The following is an 18546-nucleotide window of genomic DNA, read 5'->3' as shown; positions in this document are numbered from 1 at the left end:
TTGTTTGGAATGAACTTAAATTTCGAAATGTGAAAGGAAGAATTAAATAAGTGTAATAAAAAATGACATATTAATAAGTATGTACCAAATTCAATTAATATGGAGGAGCTAAAATTTGAGAGCTAGTTTTTTACGAACTATTCGTGTGATTTTTACAAAACTAGGCACTCTCACTTAATTTGAGTGGTAGAATAGAAATACGGAAAAAAAGTGGTATGTTATTTCAGAAGAAGTCAGATTTTGTGTCAAAATGCCTATGTTAGCACAATGCTATTTATAAATCTAATATATATTCTAAGTCGCGCTTTCGAGATATGAAAAATGCAAGTTGAATTTCGTCAATCGGCCTAGTAGAACGGGAGATATAGAGAACTGTCCTTTTTTTTTTTTTTTCCTTCTCAGTGTTTTTTATGTTATAAGGTACTTTTCCATTCATTCCACATGCCTTCGTGGTGCCTTCTGAATGCAAATATTTCGATTCTGTAACTCAAATTATGCCTAAGTGCAAAGCTTTGTAAAAATCGCATTAGCAGTTTTTAAAAAATTACCTCTCAAAATTTTAACTCCTCGATATTAATTGAATTTGGTATATATTTATTAAATATGTTTTTTTTATTAAGCTTACTTGATTCCTTCTTTCACAATTCGAAATTTATGTTCAATCCAAATAAAATTTGCAGTTATGTTCTGATTGGTTTTTAAAATTTGCATTTTTTCGTAATTTTTTTTAAGTTTTGGAAAATGGGCTCGAATTCCGAGAAAAAAGTTAGCAACGTGTGCATGCTCATGATCTTTCTATGAATATAACATAAACGCGAACCAGTTTCTTTCAGAAAGTAACCCAAGAAGCTATTCCTTTTGCTGTGACTAGTCCTCGCATGCTTTGGCATCAACAATTAAACAGGCAGGCAAATATTCGCTTTTTCGGAAATCAGGAATTTTTACATTTTGTCATTTTGTTTTATATTTTATGTTGTTAACTGCTAAAACAAAACAAAACTAAAATTACCACATTACATTAATTAAATTTGCAAAATTTATTTTTGGGAGTATTTTCCTAATATTCTCACGTATTAGTTTAATGCGTACCTTAAGCACGGGGTACAGGGGGTTATTTTTTTACATTACTTAAATCAATCATAAAAATATGATAATTTTCTAATTTATATAACATTTCCTGGCACGCTAGAAAATTTGTATGAAATCATTGAGACACTATAACTGGAAGACTATGCGAATGAAGTTTAAAATCTGATGTGGACATCATATCATTTTCTTGTACGGCCTATTAAATTATACGCATTTTGGCTGCATTTCATTTAAACTTATTTTCTCTAATTTCATTAGAGATCCATTTCTCATTCAGTTCAGTTCTCGTTTCGCGGCAAAGCAAAAAAACATAAAAACTTAAACATCTTCGTGAAAATATGTAAAATACCGAAAAACATAAAAAAAGCAAATACAGTTAAAAAGACAATTTTCACAATTAAAATTAGAGTTTCTTTCTAGTTTCATGATTCTGCTTCTAAAAGGACAGAGAAACCGAATTAAATAAAACTTGGCAAAAACGTGTTTTCTATGATAATGCACTTTTTAATACATCGACATAAGAGGTTTAAAAAGTTGTTTTTGAGATTTCACCTAAACCGACGAAAAATCAGTATAAATAAAACGGTGAAAAAAAAAAACTTTGATAATAGTACATTACTTATGCATTGAATCTATATTATTAAAAAACCTTTGCGTGTTTGTTTGTTTGTTTGTTTGTTTGTGGCATCATCTCCTCCGAGACGGCGGGGAGTTTAGTTTCGAAGAGGCTCCTCCGGATTTCAAAAGTTCCTGGAAAGCCATTTCGACCGTTCTCATCTTCTCATCTTCTTTAATCAGCCGAGATCAGAGCCGGGATAAAGGCGAGACAAGTGAGGCACTTGTCTGTTTATTATCATTTTGTAGAGTCCAGGGAATGAACTTCTGTCTGAAATTGGAGTAACAGGAAACTACACAGGAGAAGAGTTAAAGTACTCTTTATTAACGCTTTAAAATTTACAATGCGTCAACTAGCCTACAGGGCTCAGCGAGATCCCGTGATTTCAACCCCCTTCGAAGCTAGTGGCAGCAGATAAATGCAATTAAGCCACTTGAACCGGCAATAAACAAACGTACTTACGGCATAGACGGCGGCTAGAGCCTAACTCTCCCTTCGTCCTACCGAAACTCGGCTTTTAATACTTCCTTCAAAGTAGAAAATTTGCATTCGTTCACGCGCTGTACAACATTTAACTATTCTGGTACCGAACTATTCTGGCACAGTGAACTTAAGACATATACTTCTCATGTAAAATATCAAATTTATCATATGTGTGTAATCGTGAATAGAAGAAAATCTGATATCAAAAAAACAAAATTATGAAAGGACACAGAAATCAGTGAACGCTCATAAAAGGCGTACGCTGGCGCCTTTGAAGTTGTATTTTGTACAATGTAAAGAGCATTGCCGTAAAAGACTATTTACAGAACACGTTAGTCAAAAATTCCCATTTCAGGAAGCTGGCGGGGAGAAAAAGAAAGAGATAAAGTAATTTAACAAAACTACTTTTATAAAAAAAAATTGTGATGTAAAGCAAGATTCACAGGAAACATTGAAGGAAAATTTCCACATTTTAACACGTTGCATTCAAATCAATAAAAAAAATTTATCAAAAACTTTTGCGCTTCATAACACCGTTTATATGAAACGCTAATGAAAAAATTCCAGCTTTGTTTTTAACAAACCCTCTGGTCTGTGAGTTTTCAAGGATATATATGAATCAGAAAAACAATTTAACGAAACAATGTTTTGAAATATTTTAAATCAGAATCGTATTTCATGAACATAATAGTTAATCAGTTCTTCAAAAAACATTCCATCAAAGACACAAAATTCTTGCATTTCCAATTTGTGCTTTCCATAAACCATTTGCCATTTCCTGAACCCTTCATGCTTTTTATCCGAGTAGCCACACAAAAAAAAAAAAACCTGATGTGGGCACTATACGGCGCCCTTGTGCACAAATTTGTATGACACACATTAATTATTAAACTACGCGCAATTTTTACGGCATTCCATTTAAACTTATTTCCTCAAAGTTTAAAAGGACGTCAACGATCGCAAATTTTGAAATTAAATATCCCAGTCAGTTTTTGTGTTTTGGGAATAAAGCTTCTTATAATGTAGAAATATTAGGTATTTTTGGAAGCAGGCAAGATGAAAAATTAGCAACGCCTTCACCGGGAATCGAACTGCGGACTTCTTAATTACGCGCTGTGCTGACCACTATACCACGAAGGCTTATTAAGAAGGCGGGAGAAATATCTTCATAATAATTTTATTTTTCCTCAGCAAATATGAAACCTTCCCAAATACAAGTATACTAATCGAGAGATAGCATTAAAAGTGTAGTCGAAATTCGACGAAAATTAATTTCGTTCATTTAAAGCTTGTCATTCCAAAGTTGTTTCAAATTTATGTAGATGCATTAAAGGACTTTAACAAAGAATTCGAGTGTCAGGAATTCCTTTAGAATTAGGATAAGAAATGGATCTCTCAAGGAGTCAATAACAAGTTTTTATAAATAAGCAGGAAAATAATTTATAATTGGAACATGCAGAACATCGAAACACGGCTAAAAGATGGTGAAAATGGAATGCCGTTAGCACGACTGGTGATTTTAGTCTCGAATCTCATTTTTCTCTCCATAACGCTTTTCAAATGAATGGATATTGCCAACAAATGTTATCATGTTATCGCCGCAAATTATTTTTTAAACAATCTGATGTGTAGATCGCACATGACTTCCTTGTACGGCCTATAAAGTTATACATATTTTTTGCTACACTTCATCGAAAGCTATTCCCTCGAATTTCATTAGAGATATATTTCTCATTCAATTCATTTTGTCACAGAAACTCAAAACAGCTTCATTAAAATTTGTAAAACACATAAAAACCTAAAACAACCAAATATAGTTTAAACCCGCAGTTCTCAACATTTTGACGAACAGGTACCATCTAAGCAAAAATTGAAAACCTTTAGTACCACCACTAGAAAGTACTACTACCACCACCACGCTTGAACAAAGCTCAGATCACATAAATTTACGAGTGTTAGAAAAAAACTCAATCAGGATGTTGGGGTTTTAACTTTTGAATTGAATAGTTAAAAATAGTTTGCTTCTTTGCGTACCACCTATTTTTCTCTTGCGCACCACCTGTTGAGAACCCCTTGTTTAAATGGTTAAAAAAATTACAATCAAAATTAGAGTTTTTAGGCGAAATCAAGCAGTTCGCCAGCAGGGACATTTTTGGTGCACAAACTCAAAGTTTACATTTGGTCCCACTCGGCAAAAAGGTACAGAAATTGGTGCACAAATGACTTAATTCTTTATTATAAGTTTAAAATGTACACAAATGTGTCTTCGTCACGCTTAGCAAGACTTAAACAACTTCTACATTGTTGATAATTCTACAACTACTGCATGCAGATTAACTAAAGGCATAAAATTCTTAACCGGAACATAAGCTATATAAATATATATATATACATGTTTAGCACGGCAGATTGTAACAAAAGGAGGGTTGCATAAGTGCATGTTATAGCAGTCTCACATACAAAATTTCAACGTTCTGAGGCTACTCGTTTTTGAGCTATGCGAGATACATACATACTTACGTACAAACGCCAGGAAAAAATCCATTCAAAATCCATTTTACAATCCGTTTTGGGAAAAAGAGTCATTATTCTGCCCGTACTTACAGATGCCACGCAAAAACATCGTTTAAAAGGATTCGAGAGCAGTCAAAATGGATATTTTTGTTGAACTATGATACTTGAAATTTTTCGCGTAAAGATATGTTGCTTTTAAATATCTTGTGGTTTTGTCGTTCCGTTCTATGTGGCGTAAATGAGAAAAAAGCGGTGTTTAATAAATAAAAATTGTGTAACTCATGCTACTAAGAAAATTGAACATCGATATGATAAACTCAGAAAAAACTGAAAATGTATAAAATGCATGGCAACAGTCTATCAAGAATTTTAAAAACATGTTGCTATTAAACATTTAATGATTTTATTGTTGAATTTTATGGAGTGCGAAGAAACTAAAGTTTAATAATAAAGTTAAAATGAAAGAAAAAATAGTGTTAGCGGGAGCAAGTTCAAGAGCAGATTGGTAATCTGCGAGCTCAGGGAGAGCATAAAGCACCTTAACAAACCCTCTGGTGCGACATTAAAAATCTGAATCCTTTTCATACTTTTTTGGAGGGGGGCGGGAACGGTAGATTAATTTTGTATCTATTATAGCAAAGTGTTAACATCGCCATTGCCAAAGACAAGTTAATAGTTAAGTTTTACGGTTTAGGTTTTAAATACTAGTTGAGTTCCTGAAACTGTGCAAAATACGATGGCTGGATTTGTTAATTTTTAATTGTATAAAAAAAGTTACTTTTGTTTAGCCTTTTAGTTAAATTTTGCATCTTCTCTGTGTTAGATGTGTTAGATATCTTATCAATACAGTTAGATATCTTAACTGAAATATGTGAAGGACAATTAGAAGCCTAATCAAGTTTCGTCTTATACTGTTATCTTTAATGGAAAAATATTCCTCATAACAGTACATCCATTAAAAGCTTTATCTCAACAGCTTGTCCAAGAAATGTTCCAATAACTTGTAGCCAATAGATGAGTAAAATATGAAGCAACAAGATTATCTCTCTTTTTTTTAACGAAAATGTATTTTTTATATTGATAAGAAGAAGCTTTTTAAAAGCCTTATTATGATTAAAAGGAGAAAGGCTCTCCATAATTGCAATAGATTTCAAACAACTGAGTTCAAAAACAAGTAGTGTTAGTGAAGAATAAAGTTTAAGAAAATAAAAGCTTAATAATAATAATAATAAATAATGAACTTCCTAAATTACACGATTTTGGTTGCATGCTGTAAGAAGTGAAAAAATAACGTTGAGCAATCATATTGTTTTTGCGGCTGCGGGTTAATGAAGTGAAGATGATAATAACAATGTTGGTTCTTCCTTCAAAATTATCAGAGAAGTTCAAGCGAATTATCATTCTTATATACATTAATTCTATATTATAACTTTATAATATTTGTTTTAATTTTTTTAACCAATCGCTTTTTGTTAAGAATCTGTATTTTCACTTCTCTCTTTACTTTTCCGGCCAGAATGAAAATTTAGTTCAGTTCAAAATGAGGGTTTGAGATTGCTCAGACAGAGCGTGTTCGGCCTGCTGAATGATACGTTATTACTTTTCTGTTCTACGATAAGAACGTCAATTGTCGTCGGCGTTGCTTTATTCTTGCCGATAGTGCTTTCACGCCGGTGTAAACTTAATAGCCGACTTGTGCTGTTAATTTACTCTGCTTAGCCTTTGACTGCTTGGGACACTTAGATTTAGTTTTAAATTCAAAAAATTCTATTTCGGTTGTCGCCATAAATGCTGGCGGATTTGTAAGCTTGTAAGGATTATATTAATTTTATTAACAGTTAAATTTTAAGTTCCTTTTCTGTCAAATTCTTAACTTGAACTGACTACTTCCGGCCAGAACGTAGTTTTAGAATCACATCTGAATACATAATGAGGAAGAGCGGTATTTAACCGCGAAGTTCTTTGGTCTTAGAGAAAGAGAATCAGAGTTTCTGATTTACGCGCGTCTGCCTTTTGGCCACTCTCTCTCTCAAAGCTGTTATTACGCTGCGCCGTACTCAGGCTCTTGATAAGCTTCGTAGTCAAATAGAATTAAGGGGCCAACTAGTCCAGAATCTTGATAGCTTCGGCTATATTTCTTTAGTTAATCTTAGTTTTAGTTTAATTTTTAGTCTCTTAAGTTCAAGCCCAAGTGTCGGCTTTGATTGTACACTTCAAGACGGAGTTTTGTTAAATCTTATTGGAATAATAAAGGGTTAGGTACCCTTCCATCTTGTTGTTTCTTGTCACACGAACTTAAGCGATTACTCGCTAACTAGTTCTTAAACTTCGAAATTTTCTACAGTAACTGAGATTTACACTAGTGAGAATCTTACAAGCTTCAACTCAAGGTATTAAGTTTTAAATAAAGGGTTTTTACAGCCTTCCCAAGTCTCCGTAATACTTCTCAAGACATAGCGATAACTTGCTTATAGTCTTATTTAGGTCTAGTCACAAGTTATTTTTTGTAAAAGGTTAGTATCTTGCAACTTGACTAATCCTTGAAATTCTGTTATTGTCCTGAAGTAAATTCTTACCTGCAGGCTCCACAACTTTATTTTTAGTCCCATGAGGCCAAGAATAGGATGATTACTAAAACAATTAAATTTACTTTTACCATAATTAACTAAAAACATATAATTTAAAATTTTTATATCTCTCTTTATTATTTCTAGCTTACTGAAAAGGGAAACAATAAAAAAAAAATTATAACTCCAAATGGCTTCCTTCTAATCATCGAAGAGATGACATCCATCCCAGAACTGTAGAAATGTTAGAAAACTTCATGTATGTTGATGATTTTATTTGTGGATCAGATACGGAGGAGGAAGCTATACAGATATATCATGAAGCCAATGATATAATGAAAAAGGCATCAATGACTTTGACCAAATGGAATTCTAATTCGGATACTGTAAAAAACCAGTATAAATCAAGTGACAACTTCGTTAGCTTTAAATTGCCTGACTGTGATTCCCCCTCAAAGATTCTTGGACTTCAATGGGATACAATTAAGGATATCTTCTGTTTTAATGCACAAGACGTTATTGATTTCATCCAGTCAAATGACCAAACAAAACGCTGTGTTTTAAAAGCTGCTTCAAAAATCTTCGATCCTGTTGGGTTTCTTGCTCCATATGTTATTCAAGCAAAAGTTCTGTTTCATTATTTATGGCTGAAAGGTGTTGATTGGGATGAAATTATCCCACCAGAATTGCAGGACAAGTGGAACAAATGGTATAGGCAACTATGTGATCTACCTAATATCCAGATACCTCGGTGGTATTTTCGTGATGTTGATGAAACGCCTGAAACACTGGAACTACATTGTTTTTGTGATTCATCTCAAAGTGCTTACGGAGCAGCAGTGTACGTGAAATTCCGTAGCTTAAAATATTGTGGAACAAGTTTAGTGATAGCCAAGAGCAGAGTGGCTCCCCTGAAAAAATTATCTTTACCAAGACTCGAGCTTATGGCACCAGTGTTAGGTGCAAGACTTGTAACTACAGTCCGTGTGTATTTTCCTCAAGCTAAGATTCATTTATGGACAGATTCTCTTATTGTGCTTCATTGGATAAAAAACTCACCACGGCGATGGAAAACATTCGTACAAAATCGAGTGTCTGAAATTTAAGACAAAACATCCCCGAGCATGTGGCATCATTGTCCTGGCTCAGATAATCCAGCCGATAAAATTACACGCGGTGTTAAAGTTAGTGATCTTGTAGTAGATCAAGTGGACCTCCATGGCTTCATCAAGATGAAATAAATTGGCCTAAAGTGAACGAGCATTGTAACATAGTAGATAGTGTTGAAGAAAGAGTTGTGATTCAAGTTACTAGCAGTGTTCAACCTTTACAACCTGTGTTAAAAATAGAAAACTTTAGTGACTTAGGTAAACTTTTAAGAGTCACGTCATATGTATTTAGATTCATTAATAATTTAAAGTCACAGAATAGAGTGATTGGTCCTGTGACCAAAAATGAAATATGTAATGCTATGTGTTATTGGATTATCTTATCACAAGATGAGTATTTTTTCGAAGAGTTGAATGATGTTAAATGTAAAAAACCATTGTCTCATAATTCCAAATTGTTTGGGTTAAATCCAGTAATGGATGAAAAGGGTTGTTTAAGAGTTGGAAGTAGATTAGTAAAATCATCATTAGATGTCGATGAAATTCAGCCTATAATATTACCAAATAATTATTTTTCTCGTTTAATTATTTTGAATTGTCATGAAAAGGTACTTCATAGTGGTGTAAATGAAAATTTAGTGCAAGTAAGAGGGAAATTTTGGATTTTAAAAGCTAGACGTTTTGTAAAATTTGTGTTACATGATTGTAGATTTTGTAAAAAATATAATGCTAAAGCTGGACACGAGATATCGGCTCCTCTTCCAGCTGACTGAGTGGAGAAAGCTCAACCATTTGAGGTAAGTGGCATAGATTTCGCTGGCCCTTTGTATTTAAAGGATGGTACAAAAGTGTATATTTCATTGTTTACCTGTGCAGTGACTCGAGGAGTCCATTTAGAATTGTTATCAAATTTAAGTGCAGAGTGTTTCATTCAAGCCTTACGTAGATTTTTTGCACGTAGGGGTATTTGTAGAGTTATATATTCTGATAATGCTAAAACCTTTAAGACTACTGATCGTGAATTAAAATATTTGTATAAATTATGTAAAGATGAAAAGGTTCTAAATTTCCTTGGTAAAAATAGGTTTGAATGGAAATTTATTGTAGAAGGTGCTCCTTGGTGGGGCGGATTCTGGGAACGTTTGGTAAGATCTGTAAAAACTTGTTTAAAACGTATCTTAGGTAAAGCTTCTTTATATTATGAAGAACTGTATACTGTCTTAGTTGAAGTTGAAGCTGTTATTAATTCTAGACCTATAACGTATGTATACAATGAACCAAATGAACCTGATTCTCTTTCACCATCTCATTTTATAACTGGATCTAGATTGACTGTTTTACATTCACCTGAATCTAAACTAGAATCTACAAGATCACAGTCGATTAAAAGATGGAAGCATAGGCAATTAATATTAGAGCATTTTTGGAAAAGGTTTTATAAAGAATATTTGTTAGAATTAAGATCAGTCATGTTTTCAAAAACTCCAAAGAATTCTCCCGTGTTTAAAATTAATGATGTTGTACTTGTACGAGAAGATAATGTGAAACGCTGTAACTGGAAGATAAGTAGGATTAAGGATTTATTTCATGGAAGAGATGATAGAACTAGATCTTGTGAGATTCAGTTGGATAAGGGTGTTGTTAGAAGACCAATTGAAAGACTTTATAATCTTGAAGTTCAATAAAATTGATGCATCCGTTACGGATGCATGGGGGGGGGAGTGTTAAGTTTAGGATTGTGTATCCATAGATCGCCAATAGATGGCGGTAGTGTTTGTTTGTAAAAAGAAACTGTGATGTCAATTATGTATATGTATCAGTTCGTCTTTGGTGTTTGTGAATAAATGTTGTGTGGAAGAACGCTCCTCTGTTTATTACTTTAACTGCGATTCAGTCTGTTTATTAGAGATTTACACATATTTTGTTTAAATTATATTATAAATTCTAAAAGAACTGTATTTGAAACATTATTTTTCGAGTTACCTGGTGATGCAAAGCTAGAAATTCTGTGATAGTTAGTTTCATCACTATGCAAGGTGTAAAACATAACTTGATTACAACATCTATGTTAAATTTTGAAAATATTCCTAAGGAATATTGTATTGTGAGCGCAAATAGATATGAGAGAAAATTTCAAAAGCATTAGCTCAACAGAAGTTTAATCAACATTTAATTTCAAGATCTGACCTAAATGAACAATAACAAATAAAGAAATTTAGCCATACAAAACCACGTAAGTTCTCGTTTCCCACCAACTGTTCCCTACCAGAATAAATTTTAATATTGCGTTGCATGGAAATGAGGTAGAATGAGTATTTAAAGGAAGATTTCGCTTACTTCAGCAGAAGAGCTTAGGAGCTTTTAGCGGCACGTATTTTAGAGGTCCATATTCGAGTTCCAGTGGGGGGCATTGCTCGTACTTCATGTCTCTACCATAAAAAAACTAATGACACTACAATGTCGTCCGAACTAAAAGATTGTGGATGATGATTCTTCACCACCAGGTTTTGACGACTGGGTGCCCTAATTCCCAGTCGCCCTTTAAAGGTGGAAGTATATAAGGTATTTTCTCCCTCCTTTCTGCATGCCTTCGTAGTGTAACAGTAGCACACTCGGCGCGTATTCGAGATGTTCAGGTTGTCCAGTCCCTGACTGGCCTGATTATCTGATTGGTCTATTTGAACTGAAAAGCCTAAAGTAAGGGCTGCCATATGGCAGTGTTTCTACGGGACAAAAACTGTTTCATATTTTCTTACACATAAGGAAATCCACCAAACCTCATTTAGAAGGATATCCTATCAACAACTGCAAAGCAAATGTTTCGCGACTTTAGACTCGATCATTCTTTGACTTCTAAGCAACAGTTTGGATTCTATTATACAAGTTATTAATTTAAAACGAAATACTTTAAAAAGTTTTGTTTGGGGAAGGTGATCAGTATACTGTTATATTGCAGTTACTATTAGGTATCTCGGGTCTTTTAAGCTGCTAACAGAACATGCTAATTACTTACGAAAGCCTGTAAGGAGGAATGTGATAGTTACTTTCAACACTTACCTTGAGTTTAAAGTTCTCTCTTGAATAAAGGAGAGAACTTAAAAAAGATTATGAAAATTATTTTCCCTTATGTTTTTGTTTCCTTTGCAGTGAAGACAGAAAGTATTTGCTTTTCTAAGTTACTTTTAAAACGCATGAAATATTTCATATTCTCAGTTACATGCATAAATGCAAACGGCAGAATATTATGGCCAATTCTGCAGAGCATTTTTGCTTCTCGATGAAGCGGAATTCACACTAACCTCTCTCAAAATGCACATAGGTTTTTCTATAAAATCATCGTTAAAATTGTTTAATTTTTAAAATTCAAATTGGCGTGCGAGCTGCTATTCTAGAAACTAGTTCTATAGATCATATCCTTCTATTCTATATGTCATATTGTTAACTTAAGCTCCTCCTATCCAACTGCTGTTTTATACTGCATTCTTTAAATAAAGATTAACAATCGTTATTATTCTTTGTAAGCTGTAAACATCATAATGAATTAATATTTCGTAGAATGAAGTTAACGGAATTACTTGAACCGATTTCAATGCAATTTGAAATTGAAGCTGAAAAGTATAATCTTAAACATTACTTTTAATGCAGCTTCGAAAAATCATTAGAAATCCCAAGCTCGAAATTCGAAATATTATCACTACCGGATGTTAGTGCAAAATTTGTACAATTTTGTGCAATTACAGGCACAGACAGAACTTGTTACGCAAAGTGGGGATGCTTCGATATCAGTTACATGACCAGAGGCAGTAGAACAAAGTGGGGCAATTATGTCAGCAGACTGCTTCATGGGAATTCCGAAGGCGCGTATTCTTCATACACAGAAGGGGTATCAAACACGTGCAAACACGTGCCGTGCAAACACGTACCGTGCAATCTTTGCGTTTTCAGCTAATTCTGAGAGTGCCTAAGGTCATGTTTGCAGTTAGTTTTTCAGCTGCAAAATAATGTATCTGCTTATAGGTATCTATTATATTCTCGGAAACATTTTCTGAAGGATTTTAGCGTAACACAGAACTTCACCTTTTGTTTACCTACCACTGTTCCCAATTAAAAATATCGTAAAAGTTTAATTATTTTTCATATTTTATTAACTGATTTATTGGAATTAATTGTGGCGTGGAAAATTTATTTTTAAAGGAAACTGTTTCAGTGGGGATAATAATGCCAGCGATTAGATGCAAACTTTCCCAAAGCACACCTCAGCTATCTGATAAAATAAGGAACGCCTTCGTCGAGAACATTTTAACGGAAATTTCCTCGTATTTACGTTACATGTACGCAAAACCACGAAGACGGCTAAGAAACCAGCCCGATCGCCAGGATCTAAGGCCCGGATCAACGTACCAGTGCTCACCGATTTTACCGTTCGGAAGTAGACGAACTAGTCATAGCGTCGAGAAATGTTAACAGTTCGGATCTCCCATAAAACTAGTTAATACCAAACGGACATATTATTTGATAAATTGTTTGGCCTAGTATGTGATGAATTTTATTTTTACTTCAAACAGGATTAATCAAAAAATAAATAAAAATACAGTTTTAAGTAATCGTATTTCCCAGGATTGTTTATTGCAGAGGCGTTTCGTACACTTTTTAGAAGATTTTCATTGCATTTACACAAATAGTTTACCTAAAATTTTTGTGTTTTAAATGTTCTATTTGAGGACTCTTATTCTTCACTATCTTTCTACACCGCAATTTTCAAGGACGACAATAAAGTCTTCTGTAGTATCAGAAGAGACATTTTATCCCACTCCTCTTGAACAGCTTTCCAATGTCCCAGGAGGGTTGTAGGCCGACGTTAGGACAATCCATTTAAGAGTCCAAAAGCACAAAAATCCGTGGGCAATATATCAGGAGATTTAATAGGGATATGATTGAAGGGTATGGTCTTGATACCCGTTTCTTGTTTCATTTTTTACAGGAAATTAACAGTGGATTTGGACGTTGGCTGCTTGCTTGGTCTCCATGCAGTTTTACTGATTGATGACACTGAGGGAAAAGTGATGGAATTTCATATTTGAAAATTAGATGTAAAATATGTTCTTGATAATATTTGGAGGAGATATTAACATTTTTCTCCACTCTCTTTATTTTTAGTTTGTAGTTATATGAAAAACTAGAAATAGTCATAAATACCTTTGAAAAACTTTCTTTAGATTCTTTGAACCATGATTTAATATTTTTCCCTCCTCTTTGGTCATAATAAATGGATCTCTTTTTATTGCTGTCATTTAAATACATCCACAATTCATCTGTCGTGACAAATGAATTTTAAATGTATTTTTCCATTTTTGTCTGGATAAATGTTTCTGATAACGAATTCTGCAGTCTGCGTTCGGCGATATGTCGTCGACAAAGACGATGCACATTAAGTTTTGTCGCCTTTTTAAGGCTCAAATCAGCATTAATCACTTTTTACAGTTGACACTGAGCATTTTAACGATTTTGAAACTATCCTGACTTGGTGGATTTTCTTTTAACATTAAGAATCTTAATTAAGATACAATAACACGCTGAACAAGTATTAATTTAGAAGTCAAACAACAAAACTTTCGTCTCGTTTATTCTCCCATCAATAAAATTCCGAGTTCCATACTCAAGGACCCCATTACGGATATGAATTCCTGGGATATTTATAGGATTCCTTGCCAGTGTGGTTTAATTCGCATTGATCAAACTAAGAGAGCCTTAAAATATCGCGTTAAGGAACATGAAGCATATGTTAGAAAAAAGGAAACCCAGAAGTCTTCTGTTGCCCAGCATTGTTGGTCCGAAAATCACACTTTTAATTTTTCTGCAGCCAAAATTATTCAACAAACATCTTCCATTGCTGAATTGGATTTTCTAAAGGCATTTCACATTGAAAAAATCTTTCTGTTCTAGTTAACGATCCTAATTTCAATCCATCTTTGCCTTCAGCCTTTAAAGAAATTATGTTTCAGTTCTCGTTTCATCAACAGATGGCGCCCGTAGCTTAACTCTTGTTCGGTCTTTCTTATCTTATCTAATAACTATATCTTATCTTGTTCATTTACCCTTTTGCAGTTGAGGATGATGGTTCAGTAAAACCATCGAAACTAGTCCTGCGAAAATTTGGAAATATATCGCTGATTTTTGTTGTTTGACTTCTAAATTGAAGATCTTACCTTTGCAACATTCCAAACGTTCCGTTTTTTCCTCCTTGGTTACGTATCTGGAATAATTTTTCCACTCGAAGCCAACTTTGAGGGTTTTTCCCCTTCTTGTTGAAAATGATTACCGATCGTAGCATTAGATATCGAAAGACCATGGCTTTCACAGCGCGTTGCAATAACTAGATACTGTTACGAATTTGGTATTTAAAAAGCTAATGTTAGTTCAATTATAAATTAAATGGTTTTATTTCTCGCGCAGTGCAGCGCGTGACGAATATTAAAAGAAAGCTAAGCCGGAAAATTGAAAATACAAGAGCGCATGCATTAAATAAATAAATATCTCTTTTTGATTTCGAGAAAGTACTGGAAAATTCTAGCGCGTGATTTTAAAATCTTATAAAAGGAGGAAAACATCTCAGTTCGTAGTAGTTGCTTAGTTTGTTGTTGTTTAGAAAACTGTTCTTGTTGATTGTAGCGAATTCGCGGATTAGCGTTCTTTAGCTGTTTTGAATTACGTTCTATTGTACATTTGAGTAGTTAAAAGGTAACTACTGTGAGCTATTGTAATACTGCATGATAATTTGAGAAAATTTAAGCATTTTTTTGTTGTGATAATAATAAATTTTTTGTTCATTTTTCATCGGACTTGTGCATTCATTTCATAACGAACCCGTAAGCACGCAACAATTTTTGGTGTCAGAAGTGGGATTTTGAATGCAAATCACAAGAGCGATGGAAGAACAGTTAAAACAATTCATGGTAGCCTTTGCTACATTTAAAGAAGAAATAAAAGACTCTGTTAAAGAAGAAATTAGGTCCGTTAAAGAAGAAATGAAGTTGGCCCAGGAATCCGTTAAAGGAGAAATGAAATTGGGCCAGGAATCCATTAAGGAGGAAATGAAAGTAGGTCAAGAGGAACTGAAGAGAGAAATTACTTGCATAATAGAAAACAAGTTCCAAGCTATGGAAGGAAGAATGGACACAGTTGAAGACAAAGTTGGAGAAATTCAAGAAAGAGTTTCTGCGGTAGAGCAACAAATTGAAAAAAGAGTTTCTGCCGTCCAACAACAAATTGAGGAAAGGGTTTCTGCTGCTGTTGTAAAAGAAGTTGACACTTTAAAGAAGAGCATAGCGACAGAAGGAAGCAATTCTGAGGGTTTTAAATTCTTATCGATGCCTGCTCGTCCATCTCTGAAGCTATCCACATATGATGGGAAGACATCCTGGCAAGTGTATAAGACCCAATTTTCTATAGTTGCGGATGCGAATGGATGGGATTCCCAAGCTAAGGCCTGTCATCTCGCCGCTTCTCTGCGAGCAGACGCAGCGTATATACTGCAGACGCTTCTCGAAAACCAAAGACTTGATTTCGAAGCTCTATCCGGCGCATTGGAGCTGCGCTTTGGCGAGAAATGTTTAAAGGACTACAGCAGGCTTAAATTAAAATCCCGTCAACAGAAGCCCACCGAATCACTCCAGGAACTCGCCATGGATGTTGAAAGGCTGTCCCACCTCGCATTTACGGAGTGCCCGAGAGAAACGAGGGAAATTCTGTCGCTGCAATATTTCATCGATGGCATCCGGGACCCTGAAATACAGAAAGCACTGCGAATGGCAGATGTAAAGGATGTAAAAAGAGCTCTGTTGTACGCCGTGAAATTGGAGGCAGCCCAGCAAGCAACTCTTAGGGATCGCTACCCAGTCAGAGCTGTGCGAGTCCACGACCCAGGGGACCAATTGATGGCTCGTTTAGATGATTTATCCAGACAAGTCGATGCTTTGATACGGAGTAGCAGTGAGAACAAAGTGGCTGTAAGATGTTGGAGATGTGGTTCTGAAGGTCGTCTACGACGGCATTGCAGTACATCCCAGGGCACGGATAATAAAACGGATGAGTTGACAAGACCAGTGAATGCTTTAAGACGGAATAGTGGTGAAACAAAACCGACCCTAAAGTGCTGGAATTGCGGTGTTGAAGGCCACCTACGAAGGAACTGCAGAACTCCCCAGAGCACGGAAAATAAGGCATACGATTTAAACAGACAATTAAATGCCACGGGAAGGAAAAGGACTGACAAGAAACCAAAGTGCTGGAACTGTGAAGCTGAAGGCCACGTACGAAAGAATTGCAGAACACCCCAGGGTACGAAAATTGAGGCAATTTCTGAGCAACGACGCAGGAAACAAATTAATGACCATATCAAAGGACGGAGGTTGGCAGATAATGAAAAACCCTGTTTTAAAGCGCTTAAGATCTCCATAGTGAGTGGCAACAATAACGGACTGTCCATCAATAAGAATATCGATGGAGTTCCTTGCAATATGATCATTGACACGGGAGCTAATGTTACCATCATTAGGAAAGATTTAGCTGAACAGTTTAAAGATAAACTTATTTGGACGCCATCCTGTGTTACCCTTCAGACTGCGTCTGGAGACAAGATCGACATAACTGGGAAGTTAAACGTAAACATCACGTTTGGAAGTGCCGCCTACCATCACACGGCATATGTGGCGGATATTACAGATCCATGCATACTCGGATTGGACTTTTTAAGGAAATACAATTTTTCCTTAGATTTCAAAAACAATAAGCTGCTTTCAGCATCTGATGGCATGACTATCCATCCTCAAAAGGGATCCTCGCCTGGAAATGTCGACGCCTTATCCGAAAGATCGAGCTCGGGAAGCTGCCGAAATCATACCAGGGTCGAAAAGAAACTCAAGACTACCAGCTATTCTCCATCCCAGAAGCTCTTCGGTCGAGACCTTCGTCTGCATTGTGACCGCCTGTTTAGTCGCCCTACGGATGCGCCTTCATCGCCTGAGGAACACATCCAAGATACCCAGGCCCGGTTTGAGGGGATGCACCGTTCTGCACGAAAGCGAGTCAACTTGGCGACGGAGAAAGTGAAGACCAGATGCGACACAAGAGCTACTAGACATAGATCCAACAAAGGAGACAAGGTGTGGTTGTGGAACCCAATTCAACGAAAAGGACTGAGTCCTAAATTACAGTCACCTTCGGATGGTCCATATACAGTGCTGGTGCAGCGGTGAACACGAATGACGTCGTGGTTCGGATCCATGAGTCTTCGAACTCTTACGACAGGTTAGCTTATTACTATGGCCATAGTACATAATGTACAATTATTTAATTGTAAATAGTATCAGACCATGGTCCTTTTTGTTTTTAAATGTGTATTTGATTTGATTTGTATTTAGTACTAGATTTGCATTTAGTATTTGATTTGTATTTAGTATTTGTTTTGTATTTAGTATTTGATAGCATTTGATTTGTTTTATTTATTGCATTTATTGTTCATGTTGTTTATTATTGTAATGTAATGCTTATTAATGCATTTATGCCACAGTTGTAAGTTTAACTTCCTGTCCAGGGATTGTACTGCCCGGGACGTGCAGTCCTTGGGAAGGGGGCAGTGTTACGAATTTGGTATTTAAAAAGCTAATGTTAGTTCAATTATAAATTAAATGGTTTTATTTCTCGCGCAGTGCAGCGCGTGACGAATATTAAAAGAAAGCTAAGCCGGAAAATTGAAAATACAAGAGCGCGTGCATTAAATAAATAAATATCTCTTTTTGATTTCGAGAAAGTACTGGAAAATTCTAGCGCGTGATTTTAAAATCTTATAAAAGGAGGAAAACATCTCAGTTCGTAGTAGTTGCTTAGTTTGTTGTTGTTTAGAAAACTGTTCTTGTTGATTGTAGCGAATTCGCGGATTAGCGTTCTTTAGCTGTTTTGAATTACGTTCTATTGTACATTTGAGTAGTTAAAAGGTAACTACTGTGAGCTATTGTAATACTGCATGATAATTTGAGAAAATTTAAGCATTTTTTTGTTGTGATAATAATAAATTTTTTGTTCATTTTTCATCGGACTTGTGCATTCATTTCATAACGAACCCGTAAGCACGCAACAATTTTTGGTGTCAGAAGTGGGATTTTGAATGCAA

This window comes from Stegodyphus dumicola, chromosome 8 (assembly GCF_044657685.1).
Source record: "Stegodyphus dumicola isolate Sdum_Otavi_A_Nest chromosome 8, ASM4465768v1".
NCBI lineage: Eukaryota > Metazoa > Arthropoda > Arachnida > Araneae > Eresidae > Stegodyphus > Stegodyphus dumicola.
Note: the sequence above shows the minus strand (reverse complement) of the source record.